Here is a 24,332-nt window from a genome sequence, read left to right as displayed (position 1 = left end):
GTTGTCCCAGAGGTCTCTTAAACTATCCTCATTTTTTATTAATTTTTTTCTCCTTTTGCTGTTTCTATTGGGTGTTTTCTGCTACCTTGTCTTCCAAATCACTGATTTTATCCTGTGTATCATCTAATCTGCTGGTGATTTCTTCTAGTGCATTCTTTATTTCAGTTATTGTATTCTTCATTTCTGATGGGTTCTTTTCTATGGCTTCTATGTCCTTTTTCATGCCTGCCATCTCTTTGTTGAAGTTCTCACTAAGTTCCTTGAGCATTCTTATAACCAGTGTTTTGAACTCTGGTAGAATGCTTGCCATTTCATTTAATTCTTTTCCTGGAGTTTTCTCCTATTCTTTCATTTGGGATACATTACTTTGTTTCCTTATTTTGGCTGCCTCTCTGTGTTTGTTTCTATGTACTAGGTAGATCTGCTATGTCTCCCAGTCTTGGCTGGGTTACCTTATGTAGTAGGTGTCCTATGGGGCCCAATGACACAGTCTCCATGGTCACCTGCACTGAGTGCTCCAGGAGTGTCCCTTGTGTGTTTTGTGTGTGCCCTTCTGTAATAGTTGAGCTTCATTGCTCTTGGCACATCAGTGGGTGGGATTAACCCTTAGGCTGATTAACTGTGGAGTTTGGCCACGTCCACAGCTTATGAACTGCTGTGCAGGAGGCCTACCCCACTAAGTGGGATTCACCCCAGCAGGATCTGGTGCCTGTTGAGACTGCCCTTTTTGTGTGCTGCTTGTGGTGCTAAAAAGGCAGTGCTCTAATGTGATCTGAAGCCAACTGTCGAGAGCGGGCTTGACAGCTGGGTCACCTGGATGATCAAACCAGGAACCCACAGAATGGTCCCTGAGCAGCATTGATCGGCGCAAGGAAATGAGAAAAGAAAGAGATGGCATAGACACCAAAGTTGGGATTAGGAGGTTCACTAACTGCTGATGGCAGCTAGTGACAGCATTTATTAAAAGGCATATTGCTTATATAGAAAGCAAGTGCCTCTTTTACCAGGAATGATTTACTATCTAAGCATAGGGGATTTGTTAGGGGTTTTTTTGGGAATGAGGAACCAATGTTCCTGACACATGGGTTTGGAAGTGAGATAATCTCTTGGCAGCAAGTTACATGATTATGTAGCATAGACTAATGATGTATTTTAAGTAAGGTGAAACTGAGGCAAATAACAACTGTCAGCAAGTCCATGATGGAAAGTTTTAAAGTTCGTCAGTCCAAAGTCCCAAGGGTTATAAGTCCACAGACAGTGATATCTGAGGGTCTGGTGGTTGTGGTTTAGGAACTTCTGCTTTTCCATGGCACAGAAGAGGAGTTAAGCTGTTTCTCCAGCAGCTCCTCTTTTGCTGTTCAGCTAACATGCAGTTTTGTAGTCTTTTTCTTCAGCACACAGAACGTGGGGGCCTGTAGCCCCCTGCCGTTCTCTACCTGCAGTCAGCCTAGAGTCTCATTACTTTGAGATGGCTCCCAACAGCCAACCTCCAAGTATTTTTCTTCTAGGGCCTCTAGGGAGGCACTCTGGTGCAGGCCCAGGTCACCCACTGCCTGTGACCAGCCAGGGACTACACTGTAGGGGCTACAAAGCAATCCAAAGTTGTTTGCTGCCGGTGCTAGACCTAGAGGCATATGGGAGAGGCCACACTGCAAAATGAGTTTGGCTGCCACCAGACTGGGTCTGGGGTAGCTCCACACAAAGCCAGGACAACCTCAGGCCTGCTGCCACCTTTGGGCTTCCTTAAGGTTCAGCCACTGATAACACCTCGTGTGGTACACAAGTTGGGTGAAGCAGGGTCTTAAGGAGTCACTAGAGTTGGAAGAACTGTGATCACCAGGTTGATATAAATTCTGATTTGGTGCCAGTGCTGAGCCTGGAGTGATTCAGCAAAAACCTCAGAGCACACCAAGGCTAGTTGTTGCCCACCTGGGGCCTGCAGGACTCCAATAGTTTTTTAAGAAAGAGTGCAATGAAGGCAGGCCTGCCTGCTCAGGGAGAAAAGTGCCTCCAGCTGGTGTGGGAGCTGGGTAAGGCGGGGTCCCAGTGAGTCAGCAGGGCAGAGCAGCAGAGCTCAGCAGACCAATTAGATTTAGATTTGGCTGAAGGGGGTGGGCTTAACACAGGAAATACGGTGCCAACCTGACGGCTGCCAGGAAGGTGGACTCCTCACCGGGAAAATGCCAACTGTCCTCTAGTACTCCACCTGAACCCATACACCTCAGTCTGCCTCTCCCTCCGTATGTCTCCAAGGCCTCTTGAGTCACCATCCCTCTACTGGAGCCCGAGGTGAGTGCCTGCGAGTGAGCAAATCTATGTGAGGGCTGTTTAAGAGGACACCTGGGTTTCCCAAAGCCTTCCAGCTCACCTGAACGGCTGGAATTCCATTGTTTTTCACAGCCAGATGTCATGGGGGCTTCTCTTCTCAGCACCAGCACTCTGGGCTTGAGAGCCTGGTGTGGGGTGCTGTGGTCCTTCGTTCCTCAGGGGGAACAAAGCAGCCGAGAAATCCTTCCTGATTCTCAACCACCACATGCAGCTGTGGGGCCCACTCCGTGTCTCCTTCCCTCCTACTAGTCTTGACGTGATGTGGCTTCTTTACATTTTTAGTTATAGTTCTTTTCAGCTGGACTTCAGATGGTTCTCCAGGTTGATTGTTCTATAATTTAGTTGTAATTTTAATGTATTCACATTCACAGTGTTTATCTACTCCTCCCTCTTGGACCTAAGTTTTGGAGAACTTTCTTATAGTACTATTTTAGGTCCCAGGAGAGCAGGAGATCTAGGAGTATCTGGGAGGGAGAAAATGGAATGTTAGAGAAGTATTACAGAATAGTAGTAGTCAGGCATGCAGACTCTGGAACAAGACTGCATGGGTTTGTGTTTATTAACTCTGCAACCTTTGGCTTGTTACTTACTATCTTTATGACTCCATTTTCTCATCTGTAAGAGAGAAGAACAATGCTCCTACTTTAAAGTCTTATTGAGAAGATTAATGAGTTAATATGTATTTAAGACCCTTAGAAAGATGCCTGGAATATAATGGGTCCCCAATAAATGTTGGTTATAATTATAATAATATTATATATGTAAATGATGTATATTACATAGAAACATTAATATAGTAGTTTATAATGAACACTTTATCAGCATTAAGTTTCTTTATCATTTCTTAATTTTTTCTCATTGGATTTCCAGTTAGCCCTTTGGGATAAATCTAGGATGGGTGCCCAAGTTGTCCCATTGATTCTTTTCTCATCAATCTCCTCCCTTCCTTTTCCTTCATATCCCTCCTTCCATCATCTCAGCTTTATTCTGCCATAACCCCCAGCTCTAAGGTCTTAGTACATACATACATTCTTCAGCATGCAGTGTATATAAGATGGACAGAACTCTCTTTGGTTTATTGATTTTCTCTTAGAATAACTTTAATATGTTACTAAACTAAAAGCAACTGTTTTCCTTAAACAAGAAAGGCATGATGGGTAAGCTTCCCACGCTGACCACGTACTGTCATTTTTTGAACTTTCCAACCATGAAGTTTCACTCCTTTTCCCAGTAGTTATTAGGTAGAGTTGAGTGGAGGGAGTTGTTACATCTGAGCACCCTAAAAGTCAGGCAGGGTCTAATCATATGGGAAGTGTAGCAGAAACAATGCTTCACCTTCATCACATTCTCATTCTGAGCCATCACCTAGGTTTTGCGAGCTTGAATTCTATGGCTCTTAGATTCAGGTGTGGGAGAAGTGGTTTACTCTCCTCAGTGCTGCAGGAGGACAAGCACCAGTCTGTTAAAGAAAGAGCACCATTGAATTCACAATCCTGGGTGTTGTCAATTCTTGCCCAGTTACTGCTTCCTCATGAGACTCCTCCCTGGTTATGCTTTTGGTAAGGACCATAAAGGATCTGAGGTGTTACCCCACTTGCCAGCTAACAAGCTCGCCTGCCACAGTTTCAAAGATGTTGGAAGAAGACACCGATTCCTGGGTCAGAGGCAGAGGACTTTATTACTCATGGCACAGCCAACAGCATAAACTTCATGTTGACATTGGTTCCTTCTGCCCCTATGTCCTATGGGGGAGTGTGATAGGCTCTGGTGGGTGCTGCTTGTGCAGTGGGTGTATCTCAGCTGAGGAACTCCAAGCTTAGTAAACCCCCAATCTTACAAGAAGGCTTCTAGAAAATGTGCCTCACCTTTGCTCTCAAGGAGATATTATCTTTATTATTGTGGTCAGGAAATAAATACTCCTTTTTCCTTGGAGGGAGATATTATTCCTATCTTCAAAGGCTATTTGCTGTGCAAGTGTCCTTTTAAGATAGTCTAGAAATAAGCTGTCAACATCTCATCACAAGATGGGCAGAAATGCAAGACTCCCAGAGAGACTTGTCTTCCCAGTTTTCAAGGTACTATTGTCTAACCAGATGATGATGATGATGATGATGATGATGATGATGATGATGGTTTCAGACTTGGGGTTGTGCTGATGTCCTTCATCAAGGAAGAGCTCTCCAGAGCATTGTATTGGGATGGGTCTGGGCATGATGAGAGAAATATGCATGTTAGGAAGTTCTTCTGAGGTGTAATGTTGAGAACTATTGGCTTCCTACTGAGTATTTAAAACTTCCTGAACTTGGGACAGGGTTATATGAATTAGCCCTAGTTCATCTGTTCAGTGTCCTTTAATCCACACCTCATAATCAGAGAGGCATACTGACTCTAAGCCTTGGCTGTAATACAATTCTCAAAGAGATCCTTGACATGAGCACTGAAATCATTGCTTTCAAACAGAATGATTCATCTAGAACAATTTCTCAACCTTTCTAAATTATTGTCCCCCCAATGAGTTTTGTAGGTCTTTTTTTTCCTAAATGCCCCTCCTCCATAAAATTGTGCCACCACAGATACAGTATATCTCTTTATGTACTATGGCTTATAAACAATTATAATATAAAAATGTTCTTATGTACCCATGAAATGATTGTTATTTCCTTAAGGTTGATAAAATCTGCATTGAGAATGCATGGTCTATAAAATTCCTGTATTACAGGACATATTAGTCCAGGTTCTTTGAGATGCAGATGCCAAATCAAATTAAATTTGCAAAGATTTTCTTAGGAGAACTATTTGTATGACAGTGTATGCAGAGAGGGAGCCAGATTAAATATTTTCCAGGCTTAGACCATAGTGGCCCCGTTGGATATAGTAGCTGAATATGCACCAAATGTTATTCATAGATAATTGGTATGTGTGAATATTTCCAATACATTCTGTCCAGTACTGCTTGGCATTCCTGCCCCTCTACTCATATGTGGCACCACTGACCTCATGGAAAAGTGACTGAAATCCTTTCTGAGAGAATGGGCTTGGGGCAGACACATGGAACATAACCAAGAGCTTCTTGAGGTTGGCTGGTTCTCACCTGTGGCCCTAGGCCCTTTGTCTGACTGTACTTGAACTTCTTAATAGTTCCACAATGCCATCTGCCAGCAGTGCTTTCTCACTCACTAGAGAGGGAAGATGGAGCCTGCTTTGAAAAAGGACATTCCATGAATATGCCTAGAAATCACTCTTTATTCATAAAAGGAGAAACTTGTAAATTTGCTCCTTTACAATTTTTTCTGCCTCTCCCCCTAGTCCAGTCACCCCATGCTGTTTGTTTCTCTGACTGTGGACAGCTTCATAGTCTTCTCTTCTACCTAAGTCAGTTGAAAATGGGGTGAATCCTTTAGACCTGTTAAAATTCATAAGGTTGGTTAGTAGAGCTGAGATTTGTGAAATTTCCACCAGCACTTGCTTAATGCTCATGGAATTTATCTCACCTCATGACATCCTTTCTCTCTTCAATGTCATATCTAAAAATATTTCTAACCTCATCAAAAGCTGGGAGTCCTTTCATTCTTTTTCTGCCAGGTGGTCAATAATTTAGTACATGCTTCCTCAGCAGTTTCTAATCTGCCAAAAAAAAATTGCTCTAGAGCCAGCCGTTACTAAAGTTTCATGACTTTTACACCACATACCACCTCTAAACTTGCCATAATCCCCTGCATTTCCCAACCTCAGAGACACTTTATTCCTTTAACAGTTCCCTGTTATGTTTAAATCATAGTTCAAATTCCTTACCCCTGGCACCTACTGTATTACCCCCACCTCACTCCCTAACCATTATAAATCATAAGCTTTATGTTTAGAATAATTGAAGCACAGTTTGCATGGCTTATCCTATTTTTGCCAACTCAGTACCCTGGAGAAGACCAGTCTAGATTTGATGTGGGTTAGGTGCCCTCTGCCAGACTTATCATGTCACTTATGGTTGGTTCTTCTACATTCTGAGTAATACAAACTTTAAAAAAAATTTTTTTGTAGGATGTTTACCATCTCTCAGCATAACTTTAGACGTGCTATTATTTTAAACAATCTCTTTTCTACAAGGTCTGAATGCGAAAGAAATGCAGGATGAAGAGGACAAAGAACTATGTCCTGCTGTATCACATCTGTCCCTGGCTGAGCCTGGAAATCCCACCTGTGAACAATAAGGGAGATGTTTCAACATCACCTTTTCTTTTTTCTTTCACCTTTCTTTTTTTTTTATTAGTTTTAGGTGTGCAAAACAATGTAACAGAAATTTACACCCCTCACAAAGTGATACCCCCCCGATCTACTACCCCTCTGACATCATATATAGCTTTTATAATCCCATTGACTCTATTCCCTATGTTGTACTCCACATCCTGTGACTATATGTATATTAAATTATAGTTGACATTCAGTATTACTGCAGTGTATACCTGAAGCTGAAACTGAATAATACTGAATGTCAACGTCACATTTTCATAGGACATAAAAGAACCTCTCCTCTACAGTAGTTCTGTATTGGAAAATGGGGCAGAATGACTTGCTTCCTAGGAGGGAAAAGGGGGTTCTTTTGTATTGATTTATTTTAAAAAGCAAAAATGTCCAAGTATTCCGGGCCCAGGGAAACCTGACGTAGGTGTGGCTGAAAGACTTACGTAGTTTTTTAATCTTTATTTTAAACTTTACGTAGTTTTAGGTTCTCTTGCTTATAAATAGGAAGTTCAGGAGCAGAAAATATTAACCGAATTAGGATTGCATTAAGCAGCGTAAAACAGAAAATCTGATTAAGAGTGGCTTAAACCATGGGGCATATATATTTGTACTTAATAATAAATCTATAGAGAGGTGAGTTTTAGATTTGTACAGCAGCTCCAACCTAGAGTTGGTGGATATGTGTGAGATTTCCTTGGCGTTCCTGTAATGTTGCCAGTGGGCTAGTTCAGCCCCAGAGATTTGCTCTTCCTGTGACTGTGCCCTAAGGTAGGAATTAGGAGGGTGGCCAGGGCGGTGAGAGAGAGAGAGAGAGAGTAAGGGGTAAAAGAGCCACTAAAACAGGATTCTTCCTGTGACCCTCTCATACACAGAGAGGAAAATCTTTTCCAGAAACTCCCCAGAAAATGTCACCTTACATCTCACTGGTCTGAACTGAGCCAATGTTACCCCAGATCAATCACTGACAGAGGGAACAGGATGCCGATGCTTGATTACAGACAACCACAGTTCGTTTCTTGAGACCTGGCACACCAGCACCTGAACAAAACTGAGCATTGTTGGCAATGAGGAAATGGAGGCAAATAACAGTCATGCTGGTGCATCCTGCTAGTGTATTTTTTTGGACTTGTCAGGGAAATCCCTTACCCTTTGTAAAATGTTCTGAAAATTACACCTAAACAAAAGGACTTTGGGGATTATCTATTCTGAACTCTTGCATGCTTTTCTTAAAGAAAAACATTGCCCTGATCTCAGTTACAATATGCACCACACTGTAGCAAACACAATGAGCTGCGTGGAGATCAGCACTGGATCTTCACTTCCTTTCTCCAGTGTTCTGTATTGTGCTTAGCACATAAAAGACACTCAGAAAATGCTTTCTTCATCATTAATGGAATGAACTGTCATTGGCCTACAGAAGGGAATTACAAGTCCAAGGTCAACTAGCTATTCCCCGAGCTAGAACCAAAATTTTATTCCTTTGACTTGTGGTTCGCCTTTAATTTTCCCATCTTCACATGCTACTTGTCCAAAGGAGGCATATAAGGATTTTTTTTTTTGTGCACCCTAAAGATACATTGTTCAGGAAAAACTATGAAGGGGAGACATAGGAGGGCAGCAGTCTCACCTAAGATCACATGTGGAGCTCAGGAAAGAATAAAAATATGACCTAAGAATATATAAATGCCCCTAAGAAGCTGCCCTAGGGTCATTTATATGTTCTAATAAGATAGGGCTTATTAGGGGAGTTAAGAGAAATGTTTTACTTCTCCTATAAAGATCTCTGCCCCACAATTCCGGCTGAGATTGACTGCACTTGACCTGGGTGGCACTTCCTGGCCAGCCTCCTGACTCTACATGTCAACCCTCCTGTTTGATATTTTTTAATGCTGCCCCTGAAACGTGTGGACTATCTATGGATTCTCCTAAGCCAGAAGGTAGTGGATGAGGGATGAGAAGGACTTTTTACACAGTCCTGTGTCTTTTCCAAGCTGTCTCCTGTTGGCAGAATGACATTTATTTTAGGAGTCCACATATGATTAGCATTTTTAATATGCCATTGTAACAGTCACAGCCTGTAGCAGGAGAAAGTTCAGTGGGGCTGATTGTAGATTGTGATTTGTTTTCCTTGTTACAAAACAAATGTAGAAAACAACTTCCTTTCGTGGCCTTGTGGAGACACTAATAACCCTTTATCTCTGGGTAGAAACCTTTACTAAGAAACCCTTTCCTCTGTCCCTGTCTGCATTACACCCCTCGGAATAGACTGCCTCTTGTGGGCCCCCAGAGTAGGTTGACCAGAGGAGTGGCTTCTTCAGACTCATTACTTACCTGTCATTTTCACTCAGTCACTCACCAAATGCTTTTGGAAAATCATCATGTCTTAGAAAGTCGGCATTGGGGAGCATGATGTTTCTGGAGCCAGGATGTGGAATTGTGGAATAGAATTGGGGCTCTTTGAGGGGTACAGGTCAATTTATAGAGAAGATTGATGACCCAAGTCTTAGGTCTAGCTTTACATCTCAATAATGAACTCTATGATACATTCTACCCTCATTTCAAATAATGGCTTGGCTAATTATTATAATCAAATTGCAAGTGAGCCTGCCTCAACAGGGTATATTCTGCTCAGAGCTAAGTTTTTATGCACTCAGAGAATAGCAGGATCCCTACCTTTTCCAAAGCATTTGATGTGCAATGTGCCTCTCGTCCCTGTTCTCCTCCATGCTATCCTCCTCTCCTTGTGGTGCAGCCAAGCTCCAGCACTTGCTATGCATATCTGGCACCAAGTGTTTACTTACTGTGCTCTCTGGGCAAGCATTTCTTAAAATGAGTGCCTCTAGGGTCCCTGCCCAGCAGGATTTTCCTTCTGTGGGACGATAACAACCATAGAGTCTTGGACTCTAGAAAGAACATTTGCTCATTTCAGAAATCTTTCTTGCCCTACCTGTGGCACTCAGCTGTGATAATACTTTCAGAAAAATTTTGTTCATGCCTTGCCAACACAGACTCAAGAAAAATAGGGAAAAAAAATCATTTGGTTTTCAGGGGAGTGCTCTCAAACTGTCAATAAACCAATCTTCCCAGCGCTTTCAGTGAAATCAGAGAGCATTATTCCAGTGTCTCAACAAGCTCTGGCTGGGACAGTGCGGACCTGTCAGTCCCAGGACAGGCCTCATGTGTCGTGGGCAGTTTGGGGCTGGCAGGAAGCACTGGCTGGGAGCTCGGTAAAAGCACTATGCCTGTGCTCCAAGCTGGTTGCCTTCCCTGTACCCACTTGGCACCTATTAGAAATTATAAAAAATATATATATTTCAGAAAACAGAAAACCTATACAGAACAATTACTATGGAAGAAAGAAAGCTGCCAGAGCTACACTCTTCCTGCTCCCCCAGGCCCTCTCAGGCTCAGGCTGTTTCACAGGCCAATTCTTTCATACCTTTGCAGAAGAGGTAATTCCTATACTACTTAAGCTGCCACAGCCTGTGGAGAAAAAGGAAATCATCCAGGCTGATTTAATAGAACCAGCTTAGTATTGACAACAGAACCTAACAAAGCAAGTTTTAAAAAATGCACACATGTTAATCTAACTTATTACTGTGTACTTTTTACAAAAATCCAAAATTCTGAAATAAACACTAGTATATAGAATCGCAAAGCACATTAGAAGGTTAATATATTATATCAAGGAATGTCAAGGTTTGAGTATTATAATCTATCAATATTATTCACCATGTCGATATATTATTTTTACCATATTACTTTGGATGAGGTCTGGTGAGGCCAGATGAAGATGAGGAGAGAGAAACCAGAATGTGTTTTACAGTTTTGTTACTCACATTTCCCTGGGGAGAACACAGCACGTTCACCAGGCCTCCCAGGGGGGAGCACAGCATAGGTTGGGGGCAAAGCACAAGGGGGCTATGGCAAGTGCCTTTATTATGGTTTCTGGAGCAAGGAGGGAGCAAGGAAGAGCAAGCCGAATGGCTACTTGAAATCAGCTTGGCTCACTCTGGGGCAGAGGGGCTATGCCTACGTGTCTGGTATCTGGCCCTGGGGTAATTAGGGCAGGTGTATGATGGCTTAGAGTGTAAAAATCCCATAAAGGAGGAGGTAAGGGTGCTCCCACCCTCGAGAAGGGGAACTGACTGGACTTAGATAGGGCCTTAAAAATGGGTCAAGACAGCATTTAAACAACTCTATTACATAAGTAAAAGGAAACAACATACCATTTCAACAGTCATTAAAATGATATTTAATAAAATATAATAATACCTTTACTAATTAAAAAATAAACTTAATAAAAAAGGAATAAAAGCGTTAAGAAAACAAACTATTAACAAAATTGAAATATTTCCTTGATATGATATTATGTACAAAAGCCAGCATCAGACTTGATGAAAATACTAACAGAGTTCTTCACTAAAGTTAGAAACAAGATAAAGACATCTATTATCAACACAGTTTTAATAATATTCTGAAGTATTATCCAATATATAGTGAAAAGAGAAAGAAATAAGTGAAAATGTTAGAGAGGAAGTTACTATTTGCAGACGATGTGACAGTACACCTGGAAAATCCAGGATAGCTATTAAAATATTAGAAACCATTACAAAGTTTAATAAGGAGGTTGGTTATGAGATTAATATACAAAAGCCATCCCAGTCATTCATACAGAATAATGGAAAAAACAAGATGCCATTTAAAGTAGCAACATCAAATGTAGATAAAATATCTAGGAATTAAATTAACAAGAAATACCAGGTGTGCCAAAAAATTGTACACATTTTAAGAGATGTTATCTATGTATTACTTTTTGAAGTTGAATTGAATTACGGCAGAAATGCGTAGTATGACGTTCGCTGAAAAGATGATGTTAATCAAATGAATGCTAGTGTCATTCATTGTATTACAATTTTAATACAGTTTTTTCCTGCCTTAAAACGTGTATACATTTTTTGGCACCCTCTGTATATAAAATTGATGTACAGAAACTTCAAATTCTACTAAAGATCATAAAATATATTGAAAAAATAAGTATGTCAAAATAAGTTTTACTGATGTAAAAATTCCTGATACATGCTCTCTAAATTAATCTATAAATTTGATTTTAGTCACAAAACAAAATGGGTTTTGGGGGCGGAGGGTTGATAAAATATTTTTTAAATAATATGCAAGAATAGCCCTATCTTTAAAAATATACCATGGGATAAAGACAGTCTCTTCAATAAATGGTGTTGGGAAATATGGACAGATACATGCAAAAAAAAAAATGAAATGAGACCACTTTCTTACATCATATACAAGAATAAACTCAAAATGGATCACAGATTTAAATGTAAGACCTGAAACCATATAACTTCTAGAAGAAAACATAGGCAATGAACTCTCTGACATCACCCTTAGTAATATTTTTTAGACATGTCTCCTCAGGCAAGGGAAACAAAAGAAAAAATAAACAAATGGGACTACGCCAAAATAAAAAGTTTTCGCACAGCAAAGGAAACCATCAACAAAATGAAAAGACAACCTACTAAATGGGAGAAAGTATTTGCCAGTGATACATCTGATAAGGGGTTAATAACCAAACTATATAAGACATACAATTCAACACCAAAAAAACAAACAATTCAATTAAAAAATGGGCAGAGGACCTGAATAGACATTTCTCCAAAGAGGATATACTGATGGCCAATAAACATATGAAAAGATGCTCAGTGTCACTAGTCATCAGAGAAATGTAAATTAAAACCACAATGAAATATCTCTTCACAGCTGTCAGAATGGCCATCATCAATAAATCAAATACCAACAAGCGTTGGTGGGGATGTGAAGAAAAGGGAACCCTTGTGCACTATTGATGGGAATGCAAATTGGTGCAGCCACTATGAAAAACAGAATGGAATTTTCTCAAAAAAATTAAAAATAGAACTACCATATGACTCAGCAATCCCACTTCTGGGTATTTATCAGAAAAAATCCAAAACACTAATTAAAAAACTTATATGCATCCTTAGTGTTCATTGCAGCATTATTTATGATAGCCAATATATGGAAGGAACCTAAGTGTCCATCAATAGAGGATTGTATAAAGAAGAAGTGGTACACATATAGAAAGGCATATTAGTTGGCCATAAAAAAGAATGGAATTTTGCTATTCGTGAAAACATGGATGGACCCAGAGGGTATTATGCTAAGTGAAATAAGTCTGAGAAAGACGAATACCATATGATTTCAATTACGTATGGAATCAACTAAACAAACAAACAAAACAGAATACAGAGATACAGAGAACAAACATGTTGCCAGGTGGGAGGGAGGTTGAAAAAGATGAAGGGATTAAAAAGTACAAATTGGCAGTTACAAAATGGTCATGGGGATGTAAGCTAAAGCATAGGGAATATAGTCAATAATAGTATAATTATGTATGGTGTCAAGGGGTTACTAAACTTCTCTGGGGGGATCACTTTTTTTAGTTATATAAATGTCTAACCACTATGCTATACACCTAAAACTAATATAACACTGAATGTCAACTGTAATTGAAAAAAAAAATTCTTTAAACAATAGCCATATCTCGTTTTAAAAGATGAATAACAAGGTAAAATAATGAGTATCAGAAATTTAAGCACACTGAAATTTTAAAATGTTTATATTGGCACAGTTATAGATAAATTGGTAAATAAACCAATCAATGTAACACAATAGTAAGGAATAAACCCTAATATAAATGAGGATTTTTTTTTAAGATTTTTATTGGGGAATTGGGGGGATGGGAACAGTGCTGGGGAATTGGGGGAAGGGGAACACACAAGTTGCTGTCGTTTTTTGTTCTTCAGTCTAGTTGTGGAGGACGTTGCTTCACTGGCCCAAGTTGGCACCATCATTGCGCTCTTCCCGGGCGAGGCACATCAGTCGCCGGCTTCTGGACGGCCGCTCACTGCGGCTGCTGGCCGCTCACGCTGGCTGCTGGCTACATACGGTAGCCCATGGCAACCCACTACCATAGGGGCTGCAGCCTACACCGTCGCCAGTAACTCACAGCAGCCCAGCTCCAGGTTGAGCTGTTGTTCAGCATCTTAGCTGTGGAGGGCAGTGTCACTGGCCCTCATATGTGGGATCCGAACCGGGGCCCTCTGGCGTCCCAATCCAGTTCTTAACCATCACGCCACTTGGCCAGCCCTAAATGAGGATTTTGTGGATAATAAAAGTAGCAGTGTGGGAAAGATGTATCACTCAAATTATGTTAAGACCACTTGTTATCCTTTAGAAAAAAATTCGTGGCAGATTCATTAAAAATTTTACTGTAAAAAGATGGAAAGAAATATAGGTGGATTTCTTTCTATAATTGCAGTATGAGAGACCTTTCCAAACATGAAAAGAAAAAAATGGAAACCATAAAAAAATAATATCTTTGATTCTTAAAGGTAAAAATTAAAAAAATATATAGAAAAAAAATCATAAAACAGTGACAACCTGGCCAAATATTTACCATACCCTAATAAAGGATCAATTATATGTATGAATGTTTATTTTAAATTGATAAGACAAAAAATAACCTATTACAAAATGGGAGTTCAATAATTATATTTCTAATAATTCTGAAGATATATTCACACAAGTATGCAAAGCTGTGTTTAACAATAAAATAATTGTAGTGTTATTTTTAACAGAAGGAAGAAGGGAAGGAGGGAATGGGGAGAGAAGGAGAGAGAGAGAGAGAGAGAGAGAGAGAGAGAGAGAGAGACAGAAACAAGAAATGTAAGAGGAGACTTGCTATGAATCAGGAATTGGCTCTAGATAATTAAAGTTCTTCCTAGAAATATACAGTATTTCTTTCTCTTTAAACCCACATGCTACCTGAAAGGCTTTGGGTCTCTTAGAGTTCCTACTTTTAAAAAATGTTTCTATTTTTATATTCCATACTTGCCTTGTATTACAAAAGATTCAAAGAAGCATAAAATATATGTAAAATTCAGTGAAGTAGACGAAATAAGAAGTAACATCAGTGAAAATAGCGAAAAAATGAGAAAGCAAGCTCAATAAGCCAATACTATGGCAAAAGGACCCATGTTTTTAAAATGTAATTTTACATATTAAGCTGAGTTTCTTGGTGGCCCAAGCAAAAAGATAAGAGCGTAGAAAAAGTCACAATACACATTTTTTTTTAATTGAACAAAGATTTTCCTCACTCTTGCATGGATTTTTAGATTATTTATTTTTGAATGTCGGGGACACTGGACAATGCAGCAAAATACATTTTCAACAATAGTATCCCTATAATACACACTGTAGCAGATTAAAATTGAATGAACAATTTCAGCTATTTCCATGACCGTTTTCAAATGCCATTATATGGCAAATGTGTTCCTGCAGGAATAGTAGATAGAGAAGTGTTTTAAGCCCCCAAAATCAGCAAAGCATAGTGATTTAGAAAGAGAGCAATGTCTCTGGATCCAGACAGCTGGGGCTGAAACCTCAGCTCCTCCACCTAACACTTGATCTTTGAAAAGTTATCTAACCTCTTTATGCCCCAGTTTCCTTTTTTCTTTCTTTCTTTCTTTCTTTCTTTCTTTCTTTCTTTCTTTCTTTCTTTCTTTCTTTCTTTCTTTCTTTCTTTCTTTCTTTCTTTCTTTTTCTTTCTTTCTTTTTTTTTTTGTAAAATAAGGATAAAATAATAGTTAACTCATGGAGTTGTGATGATTAAGTTATTTAATACATGTAAAGTGTTAGAACAATGTGTGGTACATAGGAATAATCAAAGTAGTGTTAACTAAGGAATGATACAGTCCATCATATTTACCTTGGAATCACATTCAAAATAAAAAAATTGCAACAGATTTCTAAAAAACACTATCTTACTTTCCAGGATGCATAATAGTTCCTTTAATCTTTGCACATTAAAAAAAACAAACAAACAAAATAAAACAAAAAAAACCTGGTAAATTCTAGATAACAAATATGGAGATTATTATTGTACATTATTTTAACATTTGTTCTTTCAATTTTCCTTCTATAAATCCATCAGTTCTGGTTATTTGTATGGTTCATTTTATGGACAAAAAGGAGTTGGATGATTAAAAGTGTGGAGAATCATTTCTATTAGGACAGCAGCAGTTTAGCTGACATATTTACAAGCATGACCTTTCTGTTCCTTGCTCAGAATTCAGAAGAGATAAAGTTTTAGAATAAAATACGAAGAAGCACTTTATAGAGACAGAGTAACTGTTACTGAGGGAATAGCCTTCCAGTATATCCTGGAATAGCCTTTCTCTGTCCCTAGATTTTGTCATTAGGGAGTAACTGAGACTGTGTTACCAGATGATTCAGGCCAGCCCGTCACTGAGGCTTGTTTCAGTGGAGTGAAGAACCTTCATGGTTCAAGTATTGGGTTGTTGGAAAAGTCATGATGCATTTTTGCAACGAAAAACAGAAAAAAATACATCATGAATTTTCCGACAACCCAATAGTAAGTCACATCTGGATAGGAATGTGAACCATTCAGTCATTTCTCTGTGGCCCACAGACCAGTGCAGTTTCTTAGAGCAATTTAAAAAATACACATGCCTAGGCATACTCTGGAGATAATGATAAGTTAAAATGGGTTATAATTTTTAAAGAACCCCCATAAAACTTTGTGTCCCCCCTATTGAGGATTACTGCTTTAAAAATATAGAGGTTCCACATTCAGGTCCGCAAGGGGAAGTTTCGCATGCAGAGGGTTTATAAATATCATCCAGAATATTAGCTGGATATATGCCACCCTTGAAGATCTGGATACAGTTGTCTCAAATCCCTAGCCCAAATCCTACAGAAAGACCAGTGTGTTACTGTGATTTCTTCCAATTTGGGGATATTATATTTGCCTGGTGACCTTTGGCCCTAAGCTCCAGTTTCTGCTGAAATCACTCAGCTAATGGCTCATTTCTTGGCCATTTGTGTGCTTTCCTTGTGCCATCCTACATCAAGCCATATGAATATCTAAGTTCCTGTCCTTAATTTTTGTGGAAAGCCACTCACAGATTGTTTTGTATTCTCAGAATTACAAAAGTTTTGTAGAAGATGGAATGGGGTTATGTTGCAGGAAGCCAAATAGGTTCTGACTGATATTAAATGTCCCTGATCTTCAGAGGTGGTAGCCTTCAGTGCTTTCCTGGACTCCACTAGATTTCCACGTTACTTGGCCTTCCTCTTTTCTCTTCCTTTCTCTGACTCCTGATTTACCATTCACTTTTGGAATTAACTTTATTAGTTTATTTCACATAAACCAAACTGTATTCATTCAAACTGTACAATTTGATGAGTTTTGACAATTACATACACAGTAAAACCACTGCCACAGTCAAGACGAAGAATGTTTGCGTCACCCACAAAAGTTTCCTCATGCTTTTTTACAATGTAGCCTCTCTCCCTCCCCAGCTACATGCAATCCTTACATGCAGGTGGCTTGTCATTATAGATTAGTTTGCATTTCCTAGAATTTTATTAAATTTCATAAAAACAGAATCATGGTATTTACTATTTTGTGTTCCTCTTTTGTGCCTAGTTTCTTTCACTCGGTATAATGATTTTGAGATTCATCCACATGTGTTTCCTTTTACTGAGTAGTATCCCACTGTATGGGCACATCCCTTTTTGTCTACCCATTCACCTGCTGATGAACATTTGGGTTCTCTCTAGGTTGGGACTGTTGCAAATAGCGCTGCTGAAACATTTGTGTACAAGCCCTTCTGTGGACAGATGTTTTTATTTATCTTGGGTAAATACCTTGGAGTGGCTGAATCATGTGATTGGTGTATGCTTCATTTAAGAAACTGCCAAAGGGGTTGCACATTTTACAACGCCGTTAGCAGTGTATTAAAGATGCAGTTACACTACATACTTGCTAACAATTGCTGCTGTCAGGTTTATTTTGTTTGTTTGTTTTAGGAATCAGATGTACATGTAGTGGAATGATGTTTTTGTTTTCGGATCTGAAATTTCCATCTGATTCTCTTGTGTATTTTCTTTCTCTGTGCTAAAAATCCCTGTTTTGCATCCATTACAAGTATATTTTCCTTTACCTCATTGGACACATGTATAATAGCAGCTTAAGAAATCCTTATGTAATAATTCCAACATGTGGGACTTCACGAGATTGACCCTGTTCCATATCTTCTCCCTTGAGAAAGGATGTCATTTTCTTGTTTTTTTATAGATTGAGTAATTTTGCAGTATACTAGACATTATGAATGCTATTGTATGGCAACTTTGGATTCTGTTATTTTCTCTCGAAGTTTTTTACATTTTGTTTTAACTAATTTGGTTAGATTCCGACTTAACCCCTTTCTTACCTAGAGTGGGCACTGCTCAGAGCTCAGATCACATCTCAGCCTTGGCTGAAAGCTGCTTTGAGCCTGCTCATACCTCCATTTGTCAGGGACGAACCAGAAACTCACGCAAAGTTTACTTACAGAATTTGGGGCTCTCCCTCTCATTTCCAGGATTCCCTCTTCGCTTTTCCGTGGCTCCGGTTAACTCATCTTCTTCCCTTTGTTCTTCAGTACAGAAAGACAGCGGCGTATTGTCTCCCTTTCGAAACCTCACTGCTTTTGTTGATTTCCCAGTGCTTTCAGGTGGTTGTGTTTTGTATTTTGTCCAATGTTTATAGTTGTCTGTGAAGTGGGTTAATCTGTTAGGGGCTTATGCCTTTATACCATAAGCACAACTCTCTCATTTTATGCTAAGAAGTTAACTATCTCTTGCATCATTTTTTTAAATGATTTTATTCCAACCCATCTTTTCAAAGTCTTACCTTCCACCCTCAAATGACTGATGGTGTTTCCCAAAATAAAAATAGTCTTATCCTTAAGACAAATTTGGGTGCCAGCTGTTAGGATAATTTTCTTTTCTTTTTTCTTTCTTTCTTTCTTTCTTTCTTTCTTTCTTTCTTTCTTTCTTTTATTTTATTTTATTTTTTGTAACCCAGTCTCAGAGCCAATAATTCAGGATTTCAAGATGTGAGCATAAATAGGTGAACTTGGAGCAATAAACACAAGGAGGACTGAGCATGGAGCACTATAAAGCATTCTATGTTTCTGCAGACTATGATCGACTGAGAAAAAGAAACCAAGAGAGAACAGTAAGTGAGGTCCAGAGAATAAAATTAGCAATAGCCTTAACTAAATAAGAGAAGCAGCCAAAGGTACAAAGTACTTGTTCTTCAACTGAGGCAGAGAAAGCCATTGCATACCAAATGATGAACAGATACCCAATAAGTGCATTGGGGATCTGCCATCTCTGACAAGGTCAGGGGCAGATGACAGATAATGGCATAAAGAAGAAGAAATAGAACTGAAACTCCAAGTTATTTGCAGTGAGATGACTATTCCCAACTCCCTAGAAAGGAGCAATTGGAAATTAAAACCAGAATGACATCATTCCAGCGTGACGTGGATTAGTGGAAGTGCAGGATAAGTTTGCACATTTGGTAATACGGTCACCTACCAATGGTTTCTGTTTATTCCCTCTTGAAGTCTTAGAGCAATAATCCTAGTCCTGTCTGGCTGGAGTAGAAAGCATCTGTCACTCTCATGCTGTGCACTCAGGCATGTTTCGTGCTAGGGAGCTCAGAAGGCACCGGTACACAATTCACTCTTTGCAGGGATAGTAGAGGGGGACCTGAATGGTTTTCACAGAAAAAGAAGTTTTTCTTCTGAAAATTAAACTATACTGGGGGTGCCAAAAAAAAAGTATACAAGTGGACACTTCAGTCAACGTTGCTCAAGCAGTGTTTTGCCATAGTCAGAAGTGTCTGGACACTGATGGTAACCACTTTGAGCACCTCTTGTGATTGCAGAAGTCAAATGTGACTTGTATTTATCTTTTGTTATCAGTATATATTATTACAATTTTAATACAGTTTTTTCCTTTGGTAAAATGTGTTTACATTTTCTTGGAACCCTCTGTGTATATAAATGGTCCTTCTCTTAGACTCCTCAGGGTCACTGAATCACATGGTATCTGCTTTCTTTCCCATATGCTCATTCCCTTGAATCTACACAACTGCATGCATCACTATCATGCTAAAGACAACAATCCCAATCTCATATCTTCTTGAACCTAAACCCCATCTACTCTCGCTTGTTCTCAGTCAAGCTGCTTGAAAGAATAATTTACATTTTCTGTCTTGACTTCTTTGTCTCCTAGTCACTTCTTGGTTCATTTAAACATATTATTATAAAATATTTCAAATTTTCACAAACAATATATGTAATGTTCATATGAGCTATGAATATTAATGCTTGTGAAGCCTTCTCCCAACCTAAGAAAAGTGTTAGCAATACCATTGGAGCCTCTGTGTGTCTGTTCACAAAGGCATCCCTTTCCTGCCCAACTTGGTGTTCCAGTATTCTGATTTTTGTGCTCATCATTCTTTTTCTATTAACTGAAGTTTTATCCATATAGAATTTACTGATTTTTGGGGGGATCTTTTAACTTTGTATAATTTATATCATGCACTTTTTCCAATACTTGTATTTTCTCTCAGTTTTGTTAGTAAGAGTTATCAGTTTTGTTGCAAGTGGCTGTAGTATTCATTTTCATTGCTATATAATACTCCATTGCATGGCTATAGTTTATTTATTCATTCTCTTTTTTGAATGACATTTGAAATTCCTCCAGGTTTTATCTTTATTTTTATTTTTGTCTTTGCACATTTTTCTTGGGAGATTTTATCTGGTTTTGTAACTTTTACATACATTTCCAAATTTCAAGTTCCCTTCTCTTCTGATTTAAATATTTAAATTCTGTTGGACATTTCCATTTCTGTATCTCACAAGCACCTCAAGCTCATAATACTTGATTCTTCCCTAAAACTTCAGCCTGCATCTAATAGATTACAAAATCCTGAAAAATTTACCTACAAAATATTCTGCAATCCACTACTTCCTTGGCATCCCCACGATGACTATCCCAGTTTAGTATTTTGTATTTTCTTACTTGGGGTTTTGAAATAATCACCCAGTGAGTTTCTTTGCCCTCTCAGTTATATCACTGATACAACCACCAGAGTGATTTATCTGAAACACGATTTGACCGCATCACTTCCAATTGTAAATATCATCTAGCTTTGAGTCACCGAAACAGTGAATTCCAAGCTCCCACCACAGTATCCAGGCACTTCACAGATCCCTCGCTCTGGACTTCTCCCCTGCCTTTCCCTATTTATACTTTATACGCCAAAGAACCAAAGATCTATGGTCCTTAGAATATGCTATGTGGTTTTCTTCCTCCATGCCTTGCATTTGTACTTCCCCCTTTGCACAGAATATCCTCTGTGCCTTTCTTCCACTGACTATTACTGATTTACCCATCCAGATTCAGCTCAGTTGTCATCTTCTTATTGAACCTGTTCCTACTTGTCTCATAGACCTTAACGCATTGTGCTGAGAAGGCTGGTTTATATGTCTATATTCTCTTCTAAAATATAAACTAGCAAACACGATTCTTTTTATTTGTGTTTATATAATCAGCATTTAGTACAGGGCCTATCTCCTCATATTTTCTCAACAGATGAAAATAGGACTGTTGACCTGAAATAGAGAGTCAACATATTTCATTAGACCCTATCACAGTGGCCTGAAAGAAATACCCCTTGAGACCACCAATCTTCTCTTCCTCGATTTTCAAGACAGTTTCTGCTGTGTAATTAGTTTTTCTTAATATTTAGAATACACAATATATGGTCTCTATAAATGGATACATCTGGTTATAAACTGAGTATGTCAGTGTCAGTTTGTGCAACAGTTAGTCAGTGTTCCCAGTTATTATTAAGTAACAAACTACCCCAAACTTAATGCTGTAAAACAACAACCATTTTACTGTGCTCAGAAAAGCCACAGAAATTCAGACAGGGCACAGTGGGAATGTCTTGTCTCTGCTCAGGGATTCTTAGTCCTTCGCTGGAGTGCCTTAAACAGTTGGGGCTGGAATCAGCAGGGGCCTTCTGCACTTACATGCCTGGTGCCTAGGCTGGCACTACTTGAAGTCTTAAAATACTTACACATGGTGTCTTCAAGTGGCTCGAGCTTCTTACAGAGTAGTCACTGGGTCCTGAGAGGGAGCCTCCCCAAAATAATCAGGTGGGAGCTACATGGCCTTTTATGACTTGTCACATGAGCTCATTTCTATCATACTTGATTGATTGAAGCAGTCATAATTTCATAGGTCTGGTCCTCTGAGTACTAATAAAGTATGGCATCTGAACATCTGAGATTAGTGTTGAGACTCATATATGGGGCTGCTCTTAGGAAGGTCTATCGGAGCACCCACCTGGTATCCTTGGCTGGTGTTCTTCTTGGGCAGTCCTCAACTGAGAGAAATGATTGGTTTCTTATTGACCTGGCCTACCTGGAGACATGGAGTTACTATCCAATTATAAGAGCACTTTTCTCAGTTTCAAGGTCTTGGGTTTTATTTGTTTCAGGGGCATTCCTAACCTTAAAGATTGCTGATCTGGGAATAAACATGACCTTCTGTGGTATAACTGAAGGTCTCCCTGCAGAGATAAAACAGTGAGGATATTACTCCTATGTATGCAAACAGTAACTTGCCATGATCTCATTCTTTTTTCTCTCCCCTTTTGTATCCATGAAGTTTCTATGGGTTTTGGAGAAACAACATATTGTCCCAGGGGCAAGGTATTTTCCATAAATGCAGGCTTTACCCGAGTGCCAGAACACACCATATTTTGAGATCCATCCCCTTACTCAGTTAATACTCAAGTTGAACAGCCGAGATTGCCTGGCGCTTGTGAGCCCAGCCTCTGCTCCCCCATCTTCACATGCCCTAGGCCCTGCCTTTCATTCTGCCCGCTGTTTCCTTTCACTATCACCACTGCTCCTTCCTTTCCGCAGGGGTAGGCACGTGCTGCTTTTTCATCCCAGAGCTAGCTTCCTTCTGGCCAGAGCTATGTGTATAATCCCCATCCATGTGAGGAGGGACTACAGGTCGCCCCTCCTAAAAGCCAGACCATTTTGCCATGTTGGGAAAATTTCAGGGTGTGCTTCCCAATTTCCCAGATACACAGGCTTTTTTCTGAATGGCACAAAAATTTCTGAGCCCCTCTTTGTGGTGGCTCCCGTGCTGTCAAAGGCACATCTGTCACTTGCCATCCAGCCTCACTCAGGGCTGATCCCCTGAATAGGCCACCATGACAAAGCCCACTCAGGCTGGCTGCCTCGTTTCCAACATTCTCCTTTCCCCAGTGATGTGCTTAATGGTTTTCCCACCAGCTTCTTTAAAAAATAATTAAATAAACACAAAGAAGAGGTCAGAAATTACAGGGACGTGACAGAACAAGGGAAGAAGAAAAGATTTGGTCCTAAAATAGAAATTCTGGTGCACCAGGAAGACAGGCATCATAAACCGCAGGATGTAAGCCATTTTGTTTTGGGAAGTTTAGGTTTGTTTTGATTTTGTTTTGTTTTTTATTTGTTTGTTTTTCCTATTGGCTTCTGTCTCCATAGATATTGTTCTACTTCAGAGCAGGGGCTGGTTGAGCTGTTTTCATTGCAGGGAGGGAGAGATGACTGAAAATCTGGTCAGCAATTCTTATGCACCAAAGTTAGCAGATTTGTCCCATGGCAATTGATCCCTGCTGCCAGTTTGGCTGGGCCTGTGGTGTAGTGACTACAGGCCTCCTGGCCCCCTGCTTTGCTCTCCAAATGGGATCATCCCGCAGGCAGCAAAGCTGCTGCCTTTTGTCAGCCTCTCTCGGTGCATCCTTTACACATAAGTGGGCTGCAGCTCCACCATATGGGCTGCTAATGGTGCAGCTGCCCCAGCAGAGCAGCACACCCGGACTAAGGCAAATGGGTTTGCTGAACAAATGGTACCTGTCTTGGGAAGAGCAGCACACTGTTTGTCTAGGAAGTTCCCTGGGGCTTAAGTACATATTGATAGAAGCCAAACAGAATGTCTGAGAAATCTTACCTGCTGCAGGCCCAAATCTGCCTGCCGAACCTAAGGTGTGGAACATTTCATGCCACCTCCCTTGGGGAGTAAGTGCTTTGGCTGTTTAGTGGGGGTGATTATAGGTGTGGGTGCTGGAGCAAGACTAGGATGGAAATGCCCCCTGCCACTTCATAACAGCATGAACTAGGGCAAGTTAATGAACCTTCCTGAGCCTTTGTTTTCTTATTTGTAAATTGTGGGTGCTAATACCTATCTCAGAGGGTTGTTTTCAACACTTGGAGGGTTGTTATATTACTTGAGAAACTATACATGAAGACCTTTGCATGGTGCCTGGTAAAAAGAGCGTGGGCTTTGTAGTCAGACAAACCTGGCTAATAATCTTGGTTCTACCAACTCTTGGCAGTGTGACCTTAGAGAAGACCTAACCTCTTAGAGCCTCAGCTTAGTCATCTGCACAATGGCTTAATAACCATGTCCCAATTGGTTGTAATTAGAATTAAATGCCGATGTATGACCATAGAAAGGCGTCTAGCACATATTAGAGGTATGAAAATGCTGGCTTCCTCACCCTTTGTCTGCACAGCTTGCTCTCACTCCTCTGTGTAGGAAGTGATTTCCCCTGCCACCATCACCAATTTATCAAAGCCAACAAGGACTTGCCTGTCACGACCCTGCTGAGGAGTCCATGCCTCCAGTTCACAACTGCAGCCAGGAATGGATTTTCCGCCTGAGGTGGCAAGAAGAAAAGGTGCATTAATGTGGAGTCTTCAGAATACACAGTCACAAAGACCAATAACCATCCCTGAAAGGCA

This window comes from Hipposideros armiger, unplaced genomic scaffold (genome assembly GCF_001890085.2).
Source record: "Hipposideros armiger isolate ML-2016 unplaced genomic scaffold, ASM189008v1 scaffold_131, whole genome shotgun sequence".
Lineage (NCBI taxonomy): Eukaryota > Metazoa > Chordata > Mammalia > Chiroptera > Hipposideridae > Hipposideros > Hipposideros armiger.
The sequence above is the reverse complement of the archived record's forward strand: the minus strand, read 5'-3'. Positions refer to the sequence as shown.